Source organism: Echinops telfairi, unplaced genomic scaffold, assembly GCF_000313985.2.
Source record: "Echinops telfairi isolate 266 unplaced genomic scaffold, ASM31398v2 ScPeMD7_7420;HRSCAF=8458, whole genome shotgun sequence".
Classification (NCBI taxonomy): Eukaryota; Metazoa; Chordata; class Mammalia; order Afrosoricida; family Tenrecidae; genus Echinops; species Echinops telfairi.
Window position 1 is genome coordinate 10,868,538 of NW_022111320.1, and position 26,174 is coordinate 10,894,711.

The window sequence follows — 26,174 nt, forward strand, 5'->3', positions numbered from 1 at the left end:
GTGACTTGTATGAGGAAAGGGAAGTCTCAGGTATTCACAGGAAACCCCAGGGGCTGATGCAGGAAATCCCAAAGGAGCACCCTGAGAGAGAGACCTAAGAGGGAGCTCCAGCCCTAGGACCCAGGCAGCATGTGTGCACCCCACCCTGTGACTGGCAAGAGCCCACCTGAACAAAAGTCAAAGATGTGTCAAAAAAATGAAAAGGCTCTTATCTCTTCCGGCTCTGGAGATGTGGTTGAAGGCATTAACTGACCTCATTGGCTGAGTTCAAGTGCAGCTGGGTGACTTTATATTGCTGGCCCTAGTCTGTGCACCCAGGTGTACCTCCCACCGGGCTTATGGCTTGTGTCTGAGCATGCTCAGTTTGGAGCTTTCCATAGGTGTCTAATGGGTGCCTGAGTTCTCTGGAGCCCCTTTGTTGTGGCCCTATGCAGGCATCTGGGAAGACAACCACCCTCAGTCCTTATTTTGCTACCTCACAATTGTACAAGTTATACTTGTCCGGCTTTTTTGAAGCATACACACAAGTCCTCCAATGGCTCATAAGTCTAGTTATGTTCCTTTATCTCAATGGTTCTGTGTTATGCCGGATGGGAACTGTCCATTGGAAATGGTAAATCCAGCTGGCTCTTCCTGCGACCTTACTCGTTGCCGGAGTGAAAAGGCCCTTTTCCATGGTAGGGGGAGCTGCGGTGCTGGGTCCCTTCTCTCAGGTTTGTACTCAGACCTGAGAGTGTGGCTCCTAGGGTGGATTGAACGTGGTGCTTGGGGGTATTGGATTTATCCAAATTCTTAGTGTGTTTGTTGAAATTTAGCCAAAGAAGTGACAAACCAACAGCATGGGTCAGGTCCTCTGTCTATTACTAAGTCATTTGTTATGAAAAATCTTCTTATAAACCCTCAAAGGGACTGAGCCCTAGGAGTGGGGTAGGACTATTCTTATCCTGAGTAAAGCCATGGGAAGTATCTGCAATCAATTTCGGTGTGTTTCATGGCAGGTTTTCGTGATCTGTCTTTTGAGCAATTGATTATCCCTCACTACTTTTGTTAGTGATTGATGTCACTGGGCTGAGTATAAATGCCAGGTAATGCCCAGAGCCTTCCGGACACCTTGAGCTATGTTTTAGGTAAAAGCAGTGCTATTTTCACTCTGCAGACTGGGATTGGTTGTATGGGGAATTGCTTCCTTTAATAATACCCTGCCCATGTTGGGAATACTCCCTACTTCTGCCCATGTTGGGAATACTTCCACACAGCCAGTGAAGATATCTATGAAAACTAAAAGGCAACGATTCGAATGCGTCAAAAATTCAGTTCAGTCGTGATGTGGCCGCTGGGTGAATAAGGTATTGGCTCTTATTCGGGAAATGGAGAGGATCTTAGAGTCTAATCATTGAGGTTTGATACAAAGCATCAACCTGATATTCCAGTGGCCCCAAGCTGAGTCTGAAGTGGGTCCAATTTATCGATGTTAATTTCTCTTGACCAATAATGCCTTTGTAGGGATGAGGTCCTCTATGTACATGGAGATCACTCAAGTTCTTACTTTGTGTAGAATGTCTTTCCAAAATCATGCATTAGGACATTCAGGCATAGTGGTGTTTTGCCTGGAGAGGTTCAGCAGGGAGAAAAAGGCTCTGGGGGTAAATTACAAGACATCTGGCTTTTTAAAGGATTATTCTAAATTCCATCCCATTAACTCACTGCCATCCAGGCAATTCTGACACCTGGTGACCTTGTGAGGACAGAGTAAAATTGTTCCTGTGGGTTTCTGAAACTGTAACCCTCTAGAAGAGAAGAGAGCCTCATCTATCTCTTGAGAAGCAGCTAGTGGTTTCAAATCACTAACTTTTGGGTAGGCAGCCAAACATGTAAGACACTCTGCCACCTGGGGAAGGAATGCTATTTGCTGGAGCTGACCAGAGAGAAGGGCCTCTTCCAAACCCTAGTTCTTGAGGCTCTAAGGATATTGGCACTTCCAATGGCCAAACTTCTGGCATAAGGGACACACCTGCAGGGATTCTTCACTAGGGACTTTTTCACTTCCAACATCAAGGGCTTTCTGCACAGAGGGAAGAGTCCATTGAAAGCATCTTGTTCCCTTTCGTAAGCAGTCCTTGAAGGGAGGCTTTTAATGAGCATGCCTTTCCTCTGTGCATCTCTCCTCACTTCTGCCTCTACATCCTTATTACAGAGCAGCAAGGGAGTCACTTTTAACGTATCTTCCACGGGCTCACTATACACATTCCAAACTTTCGCAATTTCTTCCTGGTGTCTCGGACACATTGAGTTACAAACTTATCTGTTCCATGGATTCTGAGGGTCTGGGTCTGCATTTTTAACTAGAGCCTCTTATAGCCTTTCTAAGAAGGCTGTTGGGTTGGTCTAAAACCCTTGGTCGAAGATTGCTGATTGGTTACAGCCTACGTCTATGCTCTCAGATCTTGTTATTGCTTTCCCAAGGTCAGTCAGGAGGCAAAGTCAGCTCTGTCCGATTCAGAAGCATACCTCCATGCCAAGAAAAGCTGCAGATAGGAATGTCTGTCTACTTTCCTTGCCTTTTAAAAAACAAGTCCATTTCTAAGATGGTATCGTAATTTAGACTACCTTTTTCATGCCAAATCCCCTGCAGACTAACTTGTGCTGAGGTCAAGCTGTGTCACAAAAATAAATGAATAGTCTTTTCTTTTGGGGTTTGAACATAGAATGTGTCCTAGTTTTCCAACCCAGAGGTGTGTCTGGAGGTATTGAATTTTGGTTTCCCATCTCCAAAATAGTATAGGAGAGCCTGGCTTAGATCTGGCCATCCCTGTTTCCTGTCCACCTTGCAGCATATTTGTAGAAGGTGTCCCTGTTAGGTTTCCAGAGTGGTTCTTTGTACCACGGTTCTTTACTTTGCACACTGAAAGAATTCATGTCAAAGGACATTTTGTAATCTAAGCTTTTATGAAGGAACAGGACAAGTTTCAGGCTTTACAGTCTCAAAAGGGTACATGCTATTTCTGGAAAGTGTGCCAGCCCACGTGGAAGATGAGCTGAGGTTCACAACTAGCCACAGAATAACCACATGGAAAAGATCACATGCAATACTATGGGGGAGAGGGGGATCCTGGGAGGCCAAAGGCCAAGAACTGTAGAACAGTGGTTCTCAACTTGTGGGCCGTGACCTTTTTAGGGGCCGAATGACCCTTTCACAGAGATCGCTCGATTCATTACAGTAGCAAAATTACAGTTATGACGTAGCAACGAAAATAATATTATGGTTGGGGGGGTCACCACAACTTGAGGAACTGTATTAAAGGGTCGTAGCATTAGGAAGGTTGAGAACCACTGCCCGAGAGGCTAAGAGCAAGTGGGCTCAGAAACTAAGAGCACGTGGGCCAAAAGATTGCGGGCCCCGAGTTGACCCAGAACAGGCACATGTGTGACTGTGTGGGGGAGGGAGGCCCTCACCCTCCACCTGCCATAGACCAGGAGCAGGATAAGCAAGCGAGGCCTTCCCACCGTCAGGATATTTCAACCCTCTGGCTAGGGATGCATGGTTGATGGTATTGGATGGCCCCATTGGCTGAATTAGTCCCACCTGTCTGAAGTACCTAAGGTGGGTGTGTCCCAGATATTGGTTGTACCTGGGCCTAGGGGACTTGTGTTTTTGCATGCTCAGTTTGGGGTCTTCCCATAGATGTCAAGGTTGCCCAATTTCTTTCCACCCTCCTCTGTGGGGGACTTTTCAGGCATGGGAGGGGCCACCACCCTGTTCCTAAGCTAACATCCCTTCTCAAATCTGAGTTTCCGGAAATAACTTTCCCACTGAGTAGCCTGTGCTTCCAGTCGACCTTTTTCTGATAAGGTCTCTCTCTGTCTCTTCTCCTGGGGAAATTGTCTTCTTCTAACACATTAGTGCTACAGTCCCAAAGGAGACACTGCGGATTCTGTTTGCTTCATTCTTCTCTGAACTCACAGGCCATGAAAGCTGTTCACTCCGGCAGAAGCCTAAATTGCCTGAAGTACAGGAGTTTGAGGGAAGGAGATGGTAGGAAATAGGCAATCCTCGGCTTCTTGCATGGCTACTGGGGTTTATAAAAGTTTCCAGTCCAGTCAAGATGTGTCTTTAAGGATTTGTACATTCTCATCAAACCCACAAAGTAAACTACCTTGGCTTTATCCGTCCCAAAGCTGGTGGAGCTCTGATAGGCTGAGATATAATGGCTCTGGCCTGTGTCTCTGCAAACGCTTCAAGAAAGAGACACGTAACTGACTGATCGCTGCAGCATTCTGGGGATTACAGCTTAAAGAAATGCTGGGTCCCTGCGTGTTTTCTGTAATATCTTAGAGGATGCATAGCTATGCAGATGCAGCCGCCAAAAGCTGGGAGGAGTGGAGGTCCTATAGGTGTGTAGGCTGAATCTTTTTTTGTTTTTACCCCAGCATGTTTCACAGAACTAGTGATTCATGAAGTGCAGCGATTCTCAACCTGTGGGTCATTACCTCTTTGGGGGGTCAAATGACCCTTTCACAGGGGTCACCCGATTCATAACAGTAGCAAAATGGCAGTTATGAAGTAGCAAAGAAAATAATTTTATGGTTGGGAGTCACCACAACCTGAGGAACTGTATGAAAGAGTTGGGGAAAACAAATGAGGACCTGATTCTGGGGGCTAAAGTGGAGAGCAAATATTTTGAGAATGATGAGGGCAATGAATGTACAAATGTGCTTTACACAATTGATGTATGTATGGATTATAAGAGTTGTATGACCCCTAATAAAACGATTAAAGAAAGAGTCGTGGGATTAGGAAGGTTGAGAATCACTGGTGTAGTGGGTCTATGAGCTGCTTATGAGTAAGATTGCCTGGAAGCATCACTTTCCTCTTTGTCACATACGTTTTCAGTTAGTATCCTCTATTTCATCTCCAGTTTCTAACGTTCATTGTAACGGGTACACAGAATTCACAGACAATTATGATAAAAGTGTTTATTAAGGAAGTTAAGAAGTTGTAAAGCCAGTGAGAAATATTTGGGAGAGTTGTTTATCAGGACATGTTACAAAGTTATTTTAAGTCTAGTAAATGAACAAAGGTGCATACCATTCTGATGGAAACCCCACATGGACCGCATTCAGGTTATGTTCCATGGGTCATCAGACCCAGCCCCCTGAATCACGTAAGGGCCCAGCGACACCACACTCCACCAGCCAGTCTCATGCAGACAGAAGCATCAGCTTTACTTGCTCTGTGGTTTGAGAATGCACCACTCTATTCCCTGCTCTGACTGTTGGTTCAGCGGCTGTTCTGCTGACGTAGTAGTTGCTGTCTGGATCCAGGAGGTTCACTGCACAGGGATCTTGGGTCTGAGAATGTGCTTTCATCCTGCTCTTGCTAGGAATGAAATCCCACCGTCTTTTCTCAGCAGGCTCATTTTATACACAGCAGAATGGTATTTCAGGGAATCTTGTTCACGACTACTCACAGGTGAATTAGCAGTATCTTCTTCCCTTGTCAAATTACCAGATGCATGCAGTTAAAGGGAGTTTGGTAGGAGTTAAATCATGCACTGCCCCTGCTTCCCTCACCTTACATGACAGTGTTCACTCCCCTGTGCATTTAGAACGGCCAGAGGGAGTACTGTGGGTGACCTGAAGTGCTGCCACCCACAAGCTCAGCTGTTTGAACCCACCAGCTGTTTCTCAGGAAAAAGATGAGGCTCTCCACTTCTGACCAGATCTACGGCCTCAGAACTCATCTTAGGCTGTCTCCTCTCCCCACTAGGGGGGATTTGATTTGTAATCTACTTGATGACACAGGGTTTATACCTAAAGAACAACAAATCTGGAATTGATCATGTAAACTTTTAGCTAAACATTTTTTTCTTATAAACCCTAATAAATCTCTCCTGAGTTTTTGGCCAATCATATAAATAACACATTCGCATGATAATTTGTCTTTTAGAAATTGTCGCATCTTGGCAAATACATTTTTCTTAAATGGGAAATATAAAGGCAATGATGCCTTTATTTGGTATCTGTCTTCCAAAGAGGCACAGATTGAATATTCAGTATTCAACAAAGATGCCTGGATTGTCTAGCAAACAACTTGCCCCCATGGATTATTTTTTACAGTCAATATTTACTTAACAACTAAATCTCCTAGAATTCCAGCCAGCCACCTTTATTTACCTATCTTTATTGAATTCCAGACAACAAGCTAACTATTAAACCTATCACATGCAGTCCTTATCGGAGTAACAGATTTCTCTTGGTCTTTTAAATGGAAAAACTTCACACTGGAGGCATATGCTTCAGGTACTGTATGATAGGGCCAGGATACATTACCAGGAAGCAAGAGCTCAGGATATAAATCATTTGTTCATGAGAAGAATGTGTTCCTGATTGTAATCATTTATAAAAGTCACTACTAACCTAGGTGATAACTTATTTCCTCCTTGGCTAAAGTAACACACCTTTACCTTTCAAATGTCTTCCAGATAAAATTGATCTTATCAATAATTTATCATTGACCCCTACCTTTTTTTGTTCTCTATGTACTTATTTGAGCCTTATAAACCACAAATAAAATATCGTAATATAAGTTAACTCTACCAGGAAGAACAGGCCTATCTTAGGTAAAAGCAGAAACTAATGCTTAAGAGTGCCAAGATAAGTTCTCATATGCTAAATCTTGACCTTTTGAGATGCAGACAGCAGGAGGTAAGCCCTTGATAGTCTGGGATCTGGAGACAGCATTTTAACACATTGAAGAGAAGGAGAAATCCTATATTTACTCTGTGTCATTCCCTTCCTATGCCACTGGTTGTTATTTACAGTTAACAGTTATAGTAGAAGACAAAACAAATTATAACAAGACAAATAAAAAAAAACTTTGCAAGTTTATGATCCTCAAATTGTTAGATTTCTCGGGTGAGAATGAATTCACACCCAAGCCTGGTTTGTGTTCCAAGTGGGTTTTATAAAGGACAGGAGTTTCAGGTTTTACACAGGCCCTCTTAGGGCACTTCACACCCACATGTGGAAACCTGAGGCCACAGAAACCACAGAAGGCTGGCCAAGGAGCAGCTGGAAAAGAGGAGACCGAGGCACATCTAGGTGGGTGGGGGGCTTGGACCGCAGGTTGGAGACTGTCGCCTGGCCTCTCTGAACTGTGTGTGAGCCACTGGGAGAGAGATTGGTGGTCTCAAAGTTTCTGGCTTTGCAGGGCCCCCATTGGGAGGCATGATCAACGATACTGGTTGACCCCATTGGCTGAATTAAGTCCACCTGGAGTAGAGGAGGGCCAATCCAGGTGTGCCATCCACCTAGGTGTACTGCCCCTTCTTGGCTCAGAGCCTGAATTTGGAGCATGTTCAGTACACAACTTGGTCCCTATTCTGGCTACCTAACAAAATCATCCAGATGTAGTTTGGGTTGCAATCAGAGTATTTTCTAGGGACAGTTCTATTAATAAACTCAGTTATTGCTTGAGTGCTTATAGATTGAGCTCATTGCTCTAGAACAGTGGTTCTCAACCTTCAAATGCTGCGACCCTTCCATACAGTTCCTCATGTTGTGGTGACTCCCCTTCGCCCCCCCACCAACCATAAAATTATTTTCCTTGCTACTTCATCACTGTAATTTTGCTACTGTTATGAATCAGGCGACCCCTGTGAAAGGGTCCTTCGACCCCCAAAAGGGTCGCCACCCACAGGTTGAGAACCACTGCTCTAGAATAAGGACTCCACATTTGGTGGTAACCCATAGACCTTTCTACTTGAACTAACAATTGTTTTGTAATTTTACTTAATGCTGGTCACTCCAAGCTGTAGTATTTCTCAGTAAAATTATTTTTATTGCAATCTTACATGAGTGTAGGATAGTTTACTTTCAGTTTCTGGAGTCAGAATCAGATTTCCTAAGATGCATTATTTTTAACAATCAAAGGGGTACTGAGGAAGTGGTGGTAATGTGTTTCCGGGATGGTTTACCCTTGGTTTTCGTTTCTCAACACTGAGAGAATTCACGCTGCAGAAGCACGTTTGTAAGGAAAAGGAAGTTTCAGGTTTAGCAGGATGAGAACAAAGTGAAGACGAAGCAGGTGCAGTCAGAGACGTTTTATTGTAGCAGGGAGAGAGCCCCCGGTTGAAATCCCTTCGTCTAGCAAGTAGCCCAGGAAGATTATATGCTTTGTTCCGGGGTGTAGCGTTCTTAAAGGAAAGCGGGGAGACGGGATCGTGCTGCAGCAGCAAGGTTTATGGCTCAGGATGTGGTTTATCAGCTGTGGCAGGTAGGCTGTCTGGTGATCAGGGAGCCAGGCATTCCAGACATTGTTTTTTGGTCTCCTCATTCTAGGGGGACGGCTGCTGACCTCCAGGGACATGCAGGGAAGCGGGCCCGGCCTGCTTCAGCTTAGCCCAATCACCAGGTAATACAGCTTCAGAAAGTACACTGATGTAATAGTCCCTGAGAAGTGTGCAAGGCCGCATGGCAGGGGCGTGGGAAAGTTCACGACTGAAAATGGCGGTTCCAGGGGAACACAAAAAAACACATGGAAAATGGAAAAGAGCTCTGTAGGGAGTATAAGTTCTGAGAGAGTCGGCCAGCAGCCCGCCTGTGCACAGGGAGCCATCCAGCCCTGCCACCTGAGTGAGCACCTGAGAGAAGAGAAGGGTGTGGCCTGCCCTTAGTCTGCACTTTATCTCCTCCTATCCCCACCTGGGGCAGGGGTCTGGTTGAGTGTTGGACGATCTTAGTGGCTGAGTTCAGGCACATGTGTACCGTCCTGATAGTGCCGGTGCCTAGCATTGTGCCCAGGTATCGCCCGTGTCTAGGTGACCTTGATCTGAGCATGCCCAGTTGTGAATCATCCCCATAGGTGTCTAATGTGTGCCTAATTTCTTTGCAGCCCCTTTATTATGGCAAGGACAACTAATTTTCATTCAGCATAGGTATTCGGTGAAGGTAACCCCCTTTATCTTTAATCCTTCTATCTTTCAATAGCCCTACCTGTGAGTTGTCTGTTTCCACTAATCTTTAGGAATCTTTAAAGTAAAAACAAAACAGAACTCTGCTAGAATCTGAGTCATACTCCTTTGTGTTGACATATCTTCAAGTTTTGTTGTGGACTTGTTTTTTGAAATTAAATATTTGTTTCATTGCCATTGTCATTATAAGATGGACAATGCCATGTGTAAAGGACTCTGGTGAGGCTCTATCAAATCATTGTGGACAGCTACCCATAAATATGTTGAATTAAACCAACAACCCAATTTTGTTTGTTTGGGGGTTTGTTTTTTTGGGGTGGTGGGGGGGGTAGGGGACAGCGGGTGAAACTGTATGGGCCCATAAATATTTTTACTCTCAGAACTGCTATGAAAGATTGCTGAGTCAGAAATGACTCAATGATAGTGAGGTTTTATTTGTTTTTTGTTTTAGTTTGGCCATGTCTACAAAATAATGTAAATCACATTATGGGGCTCCAGATGACCAGATGAACTGTCACTATAGTCTCTCAGGCACACTTGTGTTTATCTGGTATAACTTTCATGTGGAAATTTGGATAATGAGTGATTATTTGGGGCTTCTTTACGAGTTTTATTGACATAATTGTCATACCATATATTTCAATGGTTTAAATATGTTAAAAAGAGTTGTGCCATCATTACTACAATCAATTATAAAACATTTTCTTTGGTTTTTGTACTCTGTATTTTCAGCTCCACACTCCCCCTCATCTCCCCTGCCATAATCCCATTAAATTATCAACCCAGTTATTGTCTTCATAGATTTACCTTCCCTGAACTTCATATGATAATTTTTAAAAATGCACCCCCAACAACAATTATAAAATAAAACACTGAATGACCTCAATTCAGAAGAAACCAGAACATAATTAAAAGTAGAACAAATTTAAAATGGGTCAAAAGCATAGAACAAATGATAAGGTGTTAAATTTTAACCTAATTACATTAACCTTAATTCAGTTTCCAATACACTCTGTCTAATAGTAAAGCTATTCACATCCCTATTTCACATCCCTCTGGAGGCTTAATTCATGTGGGGAGGCTATAAATGTGTTTTGGGCTTTCACTGTCATCCATAGCCTTCTGCAAACTACCCTGTTTCCCCGAAAGTAAGACATCCCCTGAAAATAAAACCTACTTACAGTTTTGCTTCTCACTGAAATATAAGGTTTCCCCCTGGAAAAAAAACCTCCCTGAAAATAAGGCCCCCCTGAAGCTACCGTAACTCTCGTCTCTGGACCATAGCAGTGGGCACTGCTGAGCAGCTCACTGTTGGCTGCAGCACAGCTGGAGCAGACAGGACATGCAAGGTCTCTTTTAAGAAAATAATAAAACTTTACATGTGTACCATATTCTTCTTCATGGAAATCTAAGACATCCCCTGAAAATAAGACCACGCACATCTTTGGGAGCAAAAATTAATATAAGACACTGTCTTATTTTCAGGGAAACAGGGTATGTACTGCTCAGAATTTAAGCTCTAATATTGTTCTATCTTCCTGTCTTGGATTTTATCATTTACAATCCTTGGATCACATAGGCTAGTGTGCTTTTGTGTGGACTTGGATGTCATGTAACATAGATGATGTCTTGTTTGAAAACAAGCCTTTAAGACCCCAACCACTACTCTTTTCTGATAGTATTTGGCATCTTTTGATTGATCTAAATTTATTTTATGTGCAAAAAGTTATAGGATGACGGCCCCAAGATTAAAGAATTCCAGTTGGCTGCTTTGTTTGCTATATCAAAGACTCCAAGATACAATAAGACAATAAAAATGCGTTCCTGCTGAAAACTATCTCTACATTAACTAAGCAGACTAAAGAATCTCAATGTCAAATTTTACCTCCAACCATTCTGTTCCCTTGCCTGGTGCTACTTTTTAATGCTTTTAGTTTTCGCCTCCCTTCTCATCGACTAACACTTTATCTTACCTTACTTTTTACCCTAAAAGCATCTTGCTGATAGGCACTTTTAAATTCTCCCAACAATGATGCAAATATTCACCTTAAATCATTTTTTTCCACTGGTCATGTTCAGACTGCATATCACTGTGTAACTCCTCTAATCAGCAGATTTTATGAAGCATTTAAAATAGAATTTGAAGGCTCCCAGCTTGCACTCCCTGGCTTGTTCACATAATTACTGGCCCTAAAAATAAATTTAAAAATTCACTGCCATTGTGTCAATTATGACTCCTGGAAACCCTACAGGATAGAGTAGAGCTGCTCCTTTGAGTTTGTGAGACTATAACCCTTGTTTACAGGAGTACACAGTCTCATCTTTCTCCCATGTCATGGCTGGTGAATTTGAACTGCTAACCCTTTGTAAATGACTATGAAACCCATTAGGCCACCATGTCTCTTTATTGGATGCAAGTTATTGCTAAATCATTCAGAATGAAAAGATTCTGAGGACATTTTAGAGTTATATGTTGACAGGATCTCTATTCTTGGGTAGAACATGGTTATAAGTTATACTTACCATTTTTCTCATGAAGGCTCTTAATTGGCAAGAAGAAGCTTTTTTTTTTTCTTTCTTACTAATGGAGAACATTGCCAATTTTTATTGACCTTAGAGACACCCTGTTTGGTATTAATTCCACCCATTTACAACTGCTTCTGCCTTAAAATCCTGAAACTTCCTAAACAATGGGGGTCATCAATTAAAACAAACTGAATTACTGCCAACCTGCTCCAAAATATCTTAGCTCTATTGAAGAGTAACACGTTTTTGGGGGGCTCAGTTTTGATAGTCTTATAACTCTCTTGGGAATAGATTTTATGCATTATCCAAATAGACTTGCTGCCTGGTGGCTTCCGGTTATGCATTGGGCTGTAGTCTGCAAGGCCTGCAGTTGGGAACCACCAGCTGCTCTGTGAGACAAAGAGAGGACTTTCTACTCACTTCTTTGAAAGTCACAGGGGATTTCTACCCTGTCCCATAGGTTATTTTGGGTAGACATCAACTGGATGACAGGGAGTAGTGAATATTTAGAATTTAATTAAATGATGGAAATATTATTGAATTTAACGGAGATCCCCAAGTCAAGAACTGTTAGCCTGAGTAGACCAGAGAAACAAATCCATAGACACTCAGTGTGTATAAGAAATAGCTTTATATAGAGTATTTGTAAACTAAGAAAACATCCCAGCCAAGCCCAGATCAAGTGTATATGTCTGGTATTAGTCCATATGTCAGATACCAATCTATAAAGTCCTTTTCAGACTCACAAAACACATGCAATGATGCCGAATGCAAGAAGATCATAGACCAGTGGGTGGGAAGTTCTGTGGGTCCAGTGGTGGTGTATGAATCTCAGCACTGGCAGGATTCTCCACGTGACTCCTCTAGCTCAGGGAACTAGCGTAGTTCCATGTGTCTTGTCCACTGCAATGTCTGCTAGGTAGTGACCCTGTGTCCAACCTCCTATGAGCTATTTATCTCCTTAGAGCCTCCAAATGAGGTCATCAAGTCATGACCTGATTGACAGGCTATACTCCACCTCTTCACTCATAAATCTCAAATTGACAACACATTATGTAACTACCACACAAGAGATAATAGGCTTCGAATTAGAAAATATTCAGGAATAAGAAATCATCTGCTAAATATGAAACCTTGTTATGCCAATCAAAATTTTAACTCAGCCTAGTCCGTCACTTCTGATATTTTCCCCTAGTTATTGAAAATGTAAGTTCCACCACATCCAAAAACGCAGTTCAAACTTTGTCAATTGGAGTAATTAAAATTCAAACAGTATTATCTAAGCTTCTGACAAAAATTTTCCAGTATCTACGCAAATGAGAAGCAAAACAATGACTTAATTTTCATTATACAAGATTACTTCTCTATGCTGTCCGATGTTCATTGCAGCAGAGTTCACAGTAGCAAGAAATTGTTAACAGCTCAAATTCCAATCAGTACATGAATAGATAAAAACACTTTAGTATATGCATACAATGGAACACTATGCATCCCTTAAAAACCGCAATGAAACACCCCATGACATGGAGAGATCTGGAAACCAGTATAATCTGAATGAAATTAGTCAATCACAAAAGGACAAATATGGTATGAGCCCACTGTTGTAGGGATGAGTCCCAGGATGGGAGAAGGGATGAGTCCCAGATGGTAGCAGCTCGGGCTTTCAGGCCATGCAGTCTGCTGGTCAGGTCAGCCAGGCAGCTCTGTCGAACGCCTGACTGGTACACATCCTCCAGGCACCATCCTCTCTACGTGTGTATCTTGAAGGCTACTTTAACAGAGGAGACCCCACACTAGCTGAGATCGCATAGTCAAGAGAAGGAGAGGAGAGACCACTAGTGGCTGCCATGGAAGAGTATGACTAGGTTCTTCCAAGTAACGGATACTGATGGAAAAGCCAAGCAGGAGGGTGGAAAAGGAGCATACTTGTCCAGGAGAAGACAAGTGCATGTCTGTTGGTAGAAAAAGGTGGAGAACCAACTTCTGGGGCACAGGGGTGGCTAACTATACTTTTAAGGACCCTAAGGGGAAGTGTACCCGGTAATAAACCACGTTGATCTGAGTTTCTTTACAACCCCTAGGGACTCAGGCCATGTGCCGTACAACACCGGGACATTGAACCCTGGATCTTCAAGGCCCACAATATGCTCCAAAGGCCATATCAGACAGATGCTATCTGGAAACCCCACTAGGTGAAGTAGGCTCAACCTTAAACACACTTGTAACCTGAGGACTTATGATTGAAACTATGTGGTGTGTGAAGAAACAAAAGACAGCTGACTACTTCAATACCCTACTCACTGTATTAAGATCTGTATAATTCTGGTAGACCTGTGTTTGACATTGTAAGTGGATATTATTGTAATTTTTTCCTGACCACTAACTTCCATTGTTTATGCAAATAGCATCCAGTCACATAAGAATTTATTCTTTATAAGTGAATGATTCAAGTATTACAATAAGTAGATTACACTTTTTCAATTTCCCCCTCTGCATAGAGTTTTAAAATTAGTACCATGGGCTAAACAGTGACACTATAAACAGAAGGTCTTTATGCTCCAGGGAGATGATGCATAAGATTCTCTACCATAAATCAACTAGGATATCCCCAGGGTGAACCCGAGGCAGATACAAAGTATAGATTCCTCACTTCTGTGGAGCATCAAGCTACACTTCTTCCATAGCAGTTTGTCAGTTGGTCTATGCTACTTTCAATATATATATTTTTAAATCATTTTATTGGGGGCTCATATAGCGCTTATCACAATTCATCCATCCATCCATCACACTTTCAATATTTTTTACCAACACCATAATTCAAGTGCATCAATTCTTCACCCCTCTTCCTTGCTCACTCAAGCATATGAGGCGACTGAAAATACCATAGCTTGGGTCCGGTTCACCTTAACCTGTTTCCTTTAACAATTTAAGGAGGTACTTTGCAACAGATTATCTCAATAACATCCTGTGATTTCTTTTCTGCTACCTCCAGGAGTGTTGGCTGTGGATCTGAGTAAAATGAAATCCTTGACAATATCCAACTTTTCTATGTTTATGGTAATCATGACAGTACACCTTTCTTGAAGCATCTGGATGTTAGTGGACAAGCATTGTGCTGAGAAAATTATAATTAGTACAGCCATCTGCTAAATATTTGTGCCTCCTAATTTCTGGCGAAGGCCTCATATGGATCCTAAAGAGCTATAAAATAATCCTGTATGTTCTATTCTATAGCCGACATAAAGAAATTGCTATTGTTGAGGCTGTTTGTTGATGCTGTATTCCTCTGAAGCTATTGTTGAAACTGTATTACCAATTTTCACTTGGTGGTCCAATATTTGTATGACTAATTGTGATTGTACTGGACCAAAGATAAAGAGGCCATAGTTAATTAAAAGGACCTTTAATTAACTTACCTGCTTTAGGTGACAAGGCCTGGTGGGTTGCAATCAACAAGGTTTATTTCTGGCCTGCGTGCGGATGGACATGCTGATGTAAAATGCGTCAGCCCCGAGCTCAGGGACCAGTGCCCTTAGACACTGCACAGAAGTGAGGCATGGGCTTGGCCTCTCTGTGGTGGAAAGCCCAGGCTGAGGGTTCCTTGATCCATCAGTGCCAGGAGAGCTCCAGGTAGTCATTTTCGGTCCTCATTGTGGTTCGCTGATTCTTTGCTGGTTGTCATTGTCCTTGGTTCTCTGCTTTCTGACAAAGGCACATTCTTTCCTGTTTGTGCAGAATTTGTGTAGTCTTGGGGCAGAACTTGATAGGGTGGGTTCAGGGGGAACCATGGAGGAATTTTGGTTCCCAGCAAACACAAGTAAGTCTTACAATAATCACCTCGATGTTTCCTTATTTGTAGACAATGCATCCAGAAATGCTTGTGTACTAACTTAAAAACATGCACGACAATGAAAAACTATAGGTTGTTATAGCCTATAAGTTGACTCTCTACTAGGAAAACTCACCTGCCTTAGGTGTAACAAGACAATCCATCTGCCTTAGGACTGTGACTGCCACTGCATGACTAGGGGAAGCCACAGCAGATGTGGCAATGGGAAACTTTTTCCATGGCTACGGGCCACATGCTGTATCTTCTTAAATCCGCTAGGACAAATCATCTACCTCCCTGACTGTTCTAGCGTAGCTTAGCCTTTCTCTGCCTCCTTCTCTAGCAATCGTTCCTGCTGTTCTTCCTGCCATCACTATATCCCAGATGTTAGCTGACTGCCAACATGGGAGAAGTCATAGGCTGGGTTTCATGCAGGGTAACTAAGTCAAATGAGGCAGTAGCTTTGGTGGGAAAATCTACTGTAAAACTCCAGCGGCATCTGTATCGTCCCTGCGTGAGGTGAGCAAGGTGCAACAAGCAGAAGCAATGGATATTAAGACCCCTTCCTCTACAACCTTACTTCTTGGACAAAGGACCTGTAGATCTTGTGAGAGACATATTTGTTCATTATTCCTGGCAAAGTATATGCCATCATCAAATCATGACTTTTGAACCCTATTATAACCTTATTGAACCAGAGATACAGTCTAACACTTTTTAATGTGTGTTAAGCAACGAATATCTATATTTTAAGGACAGTAGATATTGCTTTGGAATTTTATATGATTTTATATGTTATGAAAACAAAAATGATGCTCCAGAAATGCCATTTGTGATATCTGGGTTGACTAGAGAAACAAATCCAGAGACACTCATATGTGTATAAGAAAGAGCTTTACATAAACAGTAATTGTATATTAAGAAAACATTCCAGCCCAGCCCAGATCAAGTCCATTAGTCCAATATTAGCCAATATGTCTGATAGCAGTCTGTAAAATCCTCTTCAGACTCACACAACACATGCAATGATGTCAAAAGTGGGAAGATCACAAGAAAATGGTGGAAGCATCTCAGAGATGGCGTGGGTCTTCACATGGCTCCTCCAGCTCCAGGGCTCCAGTTCTATCAGTGTAGCTCCATGTGCCTTGGCCAGAGGAATGTCTCAGAGGGAGAAAGAATGAGTCTGGTCTCCAGTGAGATATTTATCTCCTTAGTGCCTCCAAATGAGGTCATCAAGCTATGACCCGATAGGATAAACTCTACCGCTTCACTCTTCATAGTCTCAAATTGACACCAGATTATGTAGCCACCACACCATATATTAAAAAGAGCTTTAGTAGTAGACCTTCTAGGTGCTCTATTGCACAATTTCATCAACCAAAAGAAGTACACCAAATGGAAGAAATTATACGGATTTTTTTTCTGATATGGCAGTCAAACCAGCTGTCTTTTAATTTATGTCAGCCATTATGATAGAGAAAAAGACTCCTTGAGTTTCCTTATTGACAACTTTATCCTTCATGACTTAACTTCAGAAAAATGTTTAGCATTTTCAATAATTCTCCCAAATAGAAAAAAATTAAGGTTTGGGGAAAAATGGACTGTTGCCATGGGTTGCCAATAAATTGTGCACTGTGTCTAATAAGAAAACAATCTCACTCAATTTTCTGCATGTCTATAATAGAAACCTTACATGAAGATTCTTACATATTTTTAGTCTATTGCATGCATCACAAACTATCAAAAGAACAAACAAATCTGCCGAGTCAAAGTACTGTCAGAATGCTCCTTAGGAGCAAGGATGCTGTGACTTCATTTCATGTACTTTGAGTATATTAGCAGAAAAGTCTTGTCCTTGGATAAAGAGATTTAGCACAAAAAAAGAAGGCCTATAATGAGATGACTTGACACAATGTGTGAGGCTGGGTGGTCTAGAGAAACAAACCAGTGACACTCGTCTATATATAAGGAATAAATTTACATCAAGAAGCAATTTCATATCAAGAAGGCATCCTAAACCAGTCCAACACAAATTCAGGGCTCCAATGTTAGCCAAAGCCCTCTTCTTGTAGCTACAGGTCGATGATGCTGAAAAGTGTGGGAAGCAGAGGGCTCACAGGCTGGTGGGTACAGAGTTTCAGGTATCCATGATTTCCAGATAGCTCAGAGGTTGGCTCCTTGGGTCATCAGCCCACTTATAGTCACCCCTGGAGGCAGACCCAGAATTCCAGTGCTATTGAAGGCAAAGGGGCAGAGAAGAGGGAGAAGTTAGTTTATCTCTTATTAAAAGGCCACAACCCTAAGGAGGCATCACTAGGTTGGACTCTACCTCCACACATCAAGGTACCATCAATTCGATATGAAATATAATTGCCACACATGGGTGACTACAATTTGCTCAAATATAGCAATCGTGTGTTAGTCTGGGTGGACTAGAAAAACAAATTCAGAGACAGACATATATGTATAAGAAAGAGATTTATATGAAAGAGGAATTGCATATTAAGAAAATGTCCCAGCCTAGTCCAGACCAAGTCCATAAATCTGATACTATTCCATAAATCCCTCTTCAGACTCATGCAGCTACATACAATGGTGCCAAATGCAGGAAGATCACAGGCCAGTGGCTGAAGAGTCTTGTGGATCCAATGGTGGTGAAAGCATCTCAGGGCTGGCAGGGGTCTTCATGTGGCTCCTCTAGCTCTCCAAGTGCCTCAACAGCAAGAAGGTGAAGCAGAGCTCACCCAGCTTTCAGCAAGTCTCCGCTTGACTTGTCAACAGGATGATGAAAACAGAAAGAGATTGTGGCCTGCCTCCAGGGAGAAAGAGAGGATGTTCCCAGAATCCTCCTGAGCAAGCTATGCCTACAAAGAGGCATCATCAGGCTGTGATCTGAGTGACAGGCTAGACTCTACCCCTGCACTTATTTATCAAGTCGACATATAATTATGTAACCGCCACCTGTTGTTAAGATGATGTTTCATGCTGTTGCACTATGAGCCTGAAGTAACTCAATAGCACCAAGCAACCACGCGGTTATCCTGACAGGATTCCCTATTTTTCATACTTAGTTAATAGTAAAATCTTAATTTTGTGGAGGTTGCTTCATCTGCCAAGCATGCCTGAATATCTGAGAGCTAGAAGGAGACTGTTTATAGTTCAGGTTCTATTTCCTGACCTATTGTATAGTAGAGCTATAGTTGGTGCCATCAAGTTTTGGCTCACAGAAACTCTATGTACAACAGAAAAAATCGCCCCTAGCCCTGTGCCATCCTCACAATGGTTGCAATGTTTGAGCCACTGTTGCAGCTACGTGTTAATCCATTTTATTGTGCTCCTTATCTCTGTATGACACTGTAAATTCTACAGTTTTCCTGGTGATTCTACCACAAGACATATTACCACAGTATATTGAAACTTATACCTCATAAGCAGTCTATAATTAACCTCTTTTGAGTCCTTTCCTCAGAAGAAAGTATTCCATCACAGCCAGGAAGAGTCGTTGTGACCAGAGTTAGCCCGCAGAAGGTTCAGCCAGCCACAACCTACTGTTGATCTGAGCACCAAAGAAATTTTGTCAAGCCACATGTTGCTGGTAAGGTTACCAGACCAACTCACCAACATTTAAATCCAGGAAGCTTACACACCACATTAGGGTCAGAATGATAATTTTGCCTCAATGTCTATTTATTACCATTCCTCTGAAATCTGTTAATTATTCATAACCTCTCAATCTAGCTCCTATAGTATTTGTATAAAACTACCATTACTGTTTACCTGGGGACTTGCCTTGGCACCTTGCATGAATAACCAGAGTGAATATTCCTCCTTCACCTTAACCCAGTCTCTTTATTTCTCAGCGTGAGGCAGGAGTCCTGGGTTGGTAATGGACACATCAACAGCAAACTGATAAAGAGATTGCAAAGACAAAAACAAGTCTTAAGGATTATGAGGAGGAGGTTTGCAATCACTGTGTAGACTTATTTTTATCTTAAAATTTTTATATCTTAAAAATTATTGTTCATTTCTTAATTCTTCTGTCTTGGCTATAAGGCTAAACTATAAGGCCAGGCCACCAGAGTTCATGCTAATCTCCTTCCAGAAAAAAATAGGAATGTAGAGGGGAATTTACATTTACAGAATTTTAGAAAGAAAAAGGATTAACAAGATATCTAAAGTAAATTCTAAAGAAGGAAACTGAGGAGAGGAGCTCAATCCTCTGTTTTCACCATGGAACTTTGCCCATTTATTTTCCATTTGTACTTGTCCTTACTGCATGCTTCATAATACTACTAAGCTTAATGGACTGTAGGAAAAAGACATCAACTACAACAAGAATTCTACAAAACTAGATAATGTCACTGCAATGTGGTTTTCTTTGAGCGATCTCTCTGGTTGCAGTCCTCTGCATTGCACGGCCAGCCAGGCTGTGCCATGAAGGCAGCTCAGACAGCTCCTGGTCTCAACAGTTGCTCACTCTTTGCCTGAACTGGACAGAGAGATGTTTACACTACATGATTTTGGCAAAGTCAAAGCCATTATTATCTGCAGAAAACCAACAGTAAATAATAAGCACTGAGTTTCAAAGTTAAGTCTTCCCCTTTCACCAATTACCCATATCAATTCTAGGTTTGTGGGTAGATATGTTGTGGTTCAGGCACATGCTGCATTCATGGTACTGAAGGACAAACTTCAAGCTGCATTGCAAGCATTAACCAAAAACAAGGCTCCAGAAATTGATGGACTAAAAACTGAAATGTTTCAACAGGTTGATGAACTACCTGAAGAACTCATTCATCCATGCCAGTCCACAGGTTAGATGTCCCACAGGTAGTGTAGCTTGCAAATCGAGGTACAGAACAAGCAAGGCAGCCAGCCACACACTGGTCTGATGATCAAAGAGCAAGAGACAAGAAAGGTGAGGCTCGCTGAGTCATTTATCTCTCTGCCCTTCAATTAATCCCACGTGTTCATTGGCCATGTTGGTACAATAAACATTAACTATCTCAGTATACCATCAATTCCTAGAGTTGTTTTTTTTGGCTAAAGCATTCAGTGCAGATTGGATTTCTTCTCCAGTGTCATTGGTTCTTGAACATATGTCATCTCTTTAAATGGTATTTCAACCACTTATTTTTGGTACAATGACTCAGTATTATTTACATCTTATTTTGATGATTTCTGCATCAAAATTTTCCTTATTGGCATCTGACGTGAAAATTGGAAGCAAAGATGGGCGATCTGTGGTTGGCAAAAAAGACTTTGATGACAAATGAATTTAGAGACTGTCTCAGGAAAATATGTGATGAATTGACCACTAATGACTGAAGACCAGATGAGTTGTAGAATGACATCATGACTCTCAAACATGGAGGAAGCAAAAGGTCACTAAAAATTGAGAAAGAAAAAGTATGTATCAAGAAACTGCGACTTTCTATGAAAGTGGAATAGCTATCGTGAATGGACAAAAAAGATAGAACCGAAGAGGACATTTCAAACCACAGCTTGAGAAGGCAAAGTAAAAGACCTGGAGTTAGAAAATCCAAAGGGCAGAATATTTTCATTTCACCTCAGCTGAAAGAACTGAAGAAAAAGTTCAAACCTCAAGTTGAAATACTAACTGATTTTATGGGCAAAATATTGAATTCCAGAGGAAAAAACAAAATGAGGTGAGAGGAATACACTACACGAGTGTCACTGTGCCCAACATAATTGGTGGACACTCAACCATTTCAGGGTTCAGCAGCAATGATCACGGAGCCATGGCATTGAACAAGAGTCCAAGTGAAACTGAAAGAATTAGCAAATAACAAGGATCCAGGGTTTGATATAATATCAATTGAAATACTTCCATAAAGTATTTCAGCACAGCATTAACTGAGTAGTCTATAAAAGAATTTGGGGGCCAGCTACTTGGTCGACCACCTAGAAAAGATTCACATTTGTGCCTACCCCCTCCCCCGCCTCCCCCCAAAACAAAAAACCAAGGTGACTCAACAGAATGTGGAAGTTTTCAAACAAGATAAGGAAGACCCAAGAAAAAAATTATGCTTTTGAATTGAGCTGCCTGCGAAGTACCATGGCCTGCCAAATGCACAAACAAATCTGTTTTGGAAGAAGTATGGCCAGAGTGCTCCTTTGAGGGAAGACTTCATCTTACATGCTTTGGAAATATTGTCAGGAGAGAGCAATCCCTGGAGAAGGACATCATGCTTGGAAAAGTGGAGGGACAACAAAAAAGAGGAAGGCTCTTAAGGAGATGGATTTACATGGTGGCTGCAATAATGGGCTCAGAATAGGAACAGTTGTAAGAATGGTGTAGGACTGGGCAGTGTGTCCTTCAGTTGTTCATAGGATTGCCGTGTGTCAGAGCCAACTTGATGGCACCTAAGAACACCTCATTAATGTCACAATACATTAACATTTTACTGATGCTGACTAAGCAAGAGTAGAAGCAACACATCAGTAGGGCACTGCAAACATTGAAGCTGAATTCAGAGGAGGAGAAGTAATAAGGGTTATCCCTACTGACATCAAATGGATCTTGGCAAAAAGCAGAAAATATCCAAAAGATGTCACTAAGTGTTTTATTGATGATGCAGTTATTTGGCTGCATGGACCATAGTTAAATATGTATAATAATGTGATTCATGGGAATTCTAGCACCTTGCATTTTATTTAGACCGAAAGGGAGTTATTTGATCACAACAAGGGGATACTGCATGATTTAAAATCAAATATGTAGTGTAGTATCCTCTCACCACTTTGGTTCAATATGTCTGTTGAGCAAGTAATCTGAGAATCTGCACTGTTAGACGAGGATCACAGCAAGAAGATTGCAGATAGGTTCATTAACAACCTGTGATATATTGATGATCTGACCTCGTTTGCCGAGAATGAAGAGATGTTTAGTATGAAAAATAACTCAACCTGAAAATTCTCAGAACTGGACCACTAGACAACATTATGATAATTGGAGAAAGGGTTTACATTTTAAGTTATATAGTTTAACTCAGACCCACAATCAATGCCCAGGGAAGCAGAAGTCAAGAAATTAAAGGATGCATTGCATGGGGGCAAATGTGCTGCAAAATACTTCTTTAAAATGCTATAAAGCAAACATTTCACTTTGAATACTGTAATGGTTAGGGATTATGTCAACTAGACATAGAGATGGATCTCAGTCTATCAGTTGTGTCACAGCCTAATGACATCAAAGGCACTTTAGTGTAAGAGAGAGAGTCCAGAGAGAGTCCCACTCTCCTTGGCCCTTCACCTTCTGCAGGAGCTGGATCTTCCATTTGGTTCCTCAATCTCCTGTCAATCCTAGGACCCACCAGCAGACTACCAATGATGGATTCATTTGGCTGACTTCGGACGTCTGCATTCACCAGTCTGTACCCCTTGCTGTCTCTGCTTCCTTCTCCTTTCTTTTCATCAGCTTCCAGGATTCAGAAACCTGACTCGAACCAGACAGGGCTTAACTATTTCTACAACTGTGTAAGTCATGCTTTGATATAAGTATCTTCCCATATACAATGCGTACAAGCATGACTGAGTTTGTGTCTCTATAGAACCCAGCTGAAAACAAATTCTGAGCTGTTTCTGACCTAAGCCGTGGTGTTTTCAATTGCTAGAAATGCGTGAGGAAGCTTGACAGTGAAGTAGGAAGACCAGAGAAGAAGTGATGCATTTGAAGTAGGATGTATTGAAAGTAAAATGCACTTCCAAAAGAATAAACAAATCCGTTCTAAAATAAATGCAGTAGGAATGCTCCTGACAATGATAGATTGTGAGAGTTTGTCCCAAGTACTTTGGATAGATTGCCAGGAGTAAGCAGTCTGTGGAAAGGAGAGCACATGTGGTGAAGTGTAAAAAGAAAAGTAGGAAGAGCCTCCATGAGGTGGACAGACACGGTGGCGAGAGCCGGGGTTCATATGTAACAATTGTGTACGTGGCAAAGGAAAGGTCACTATTTTATTCTACTGTACATGAAATATCTATGAATCTAAACAGACTCCATGGGACCTAACCAAAACGCTGTGTACCTTTATATAATCTATTATAGTAAGTAAGCCCAAAGTTATATTACTTCTTTAATATGAATTAAAGAAGGCAGAAACAATAAATTCTTAGATTTTCAAAAATACAAAATTAAAATGGGAGTGCATGTTATAAGCTCTTATTTTTGCGATATTGTCTCGTTCTGAAATAAATCTGCCAGAAATATGGTCAGGTGAACAGGTGTGCTTATGTATTGACACTTGGTACAGTTTTATTGTCCTCTTATTGAATTCATTTATAGAAAATATAAACATTTTTAACTTTTCATCATAAAGATTAATTTTTTATGTTACTAAAGAAGACTTCAAGAGATAATGAGTCCAGAAATCTCAGCTAATTGTTATTTTATTTGTGAATTTTTAAAAATGTTTAAACTTACTTAAAATTCTTTCCATGTGCCAGAAATTTAGTCATTAGAGAATTTTGTCTTATAATACACTTATCATTTGAGAGTTACAAGAAATTTGCTTCATTTTCAAAATTCACATTTTCAAAAGTCATATTTATATAGAACACACATTCTAAAATATAAAATTTATGATGTTTTGACTCAAATGCATCCAGAGATTCCATGAGAATTTTAGAATAAATGAAATATTTATAGATAAGGCACAATGTCTTTATAGATCTAACTCCAGAATTGCAATCTTGTTCACTGTCAACTGCTCACATGTTCTCTCCACTGATTTTATATACATGAATTGTTTGTTGATTAACTAATTAATGTATTATCATTTTATAGTTTTGTCTTTTATAACCTCAGTATAGGTAAGTAGATTAAAAATATAGCCACAATTTAAATTCTCATAAGAACACCAAAGTTGAGACAAAACAGAGTTAATCTACCCTGGTCTAAGCCCCTTCCTTTGATTACATATAAATTTGGCTCAATCTTTCTTTGTACATGACCATCTGCATAAGGAAAAAATGTGGTGGAACAACAAAGGATCTTCCAAGTTTAAAATAGTCACGTGGCATTACAGGGTTTTTGCTCCTTATAACTGAGCTGTGTATGATTTAATAGTATTCATCAAGATATATTCAAAAAGAGCAATGCTGAAAAGTCTAATAATGTCCTACTCTTTTTTATCCGGTTTCCTTAACACTGTTTATTCTCCACCCTACAGACCCAGAATCCAATACGATAGTCCTTGTTGGTGTTGATTGCAACCCACAGACGGCAGGCGGTCTCGGCAAGCTTGCAGCCAGAGTGACTGAGGTTTAAGAAATTGAGAGGTTTAAGAAATCAAAAATACATAAACGCCTGATATTTTTATTTGTAATCATATCACCAAGAATCATAACAGTCTTGGGTTTTGAAAAACATAAATACTTATTAAGTAGTTTAATAACTTGCTTTTTAGGATTGAAAACTTGCTTTTCATGATTCTTAACCCCATATTTTGCTACCTCACAGGATAATTTCCCATTCCTGAAAGAATAAGCTATATCACGTCATTCAAAGTCCTGTCCATCTGTATATTAGGGGCTAATGGATTGTGTTTTCTCTTATCACACTTAGCAACTAACACCTGTCCTTTGATGTCTAAACGTACAGGATAAATTCTGCTCAGTCTTTAGGTCTTAATATTCCTTTGAGATAATTTTCCACCCTTATGTTGGCATTGATAAATGTGTTTCAGGTTAAAGGTTTCATTATATATTAACTCCTAATACCACTCCTTTAATCAGTCCCAATTAAAAAATGTCACAAATATAAGCCTATGCATATATTTTAATATAATGATGTCTTCAGTCATACACATTGCCTCTTTATTCTGCTGTCATCCTTATACAGCTGCAATTAAAAAATCATAATGATCTTGCTTTTCCACTGAATTGATGTGTATGCTAACTAATGAAAACAATAAACTTAGCATTTAATTTGAGAATCCACATATCCATCTACATTTTAAAGCTGTCATCTCAATAAGGGATCCAAAAGGAAACCAAACTCACTGCCAAGGCAATTCTGACTCGTAGTGGCCTTTTAGAGCAGGGTAGACTGCCCCTGTGGGCTTCTGACACTCTTACTCTTTGTAGGAGTATGGAGCCTCATCTTTCTTTTGGGCACTAGGCTGATGGTTTCTAACTTCTCTCTCAACTGTAGTTAACGGTCCAATGTGTATAAGCGCTATGCCACCAGGGGCCCTACAACAAAGGATGTTGTTGTTATTGTTGTTAGGCCTCCTTCAGTTGGTTCTGACTCATAACAACCCTCTGTACAACAGAGCAAAGCACTGCCTGGTCCTGCGCCCTCCTCACAGTTGTTTCTGGAACGGAGCCCACTGCCGCAGCCACGGTGTCTCTCCATGCCATTGAGGGCCTGTCCTTCCTCACTGCCCCTCCACTTTACTCTCATAAGCTGCCAGCCTGCTTTCTTTGGCTTCCTCTGAAGACAGCGTGCACGCATTGGTTTGTCTGGCCTTTAAAATAAGTCAGAATAGAATAATACACTTTGGATAATAGTTTTATCCCACGTTTAAAATGGTCTATTAATTTATAGAACTTATCTACTGTTGTTGCCAGGTGGCATCAAGTCGATGAGTGATTCATGTACAACATAATGAATCACTGCTTGGCCCTGTGCTATTCTCTCGGTTGTTGATACCCTATTTCCCCGAAAGTAAGACATCCTCCGAAAATAAGACCCACTTACAGTTTTGCCTCTGGCTGAAATATAAGCCATACCCCCGAAAAAAAGATCTCCCCGAAAATAAGGCCCCTCGAAGCTACCATAACTCTGGATTCTGGACCGTAGTGTTGGGCGCTGCCGCGCATCT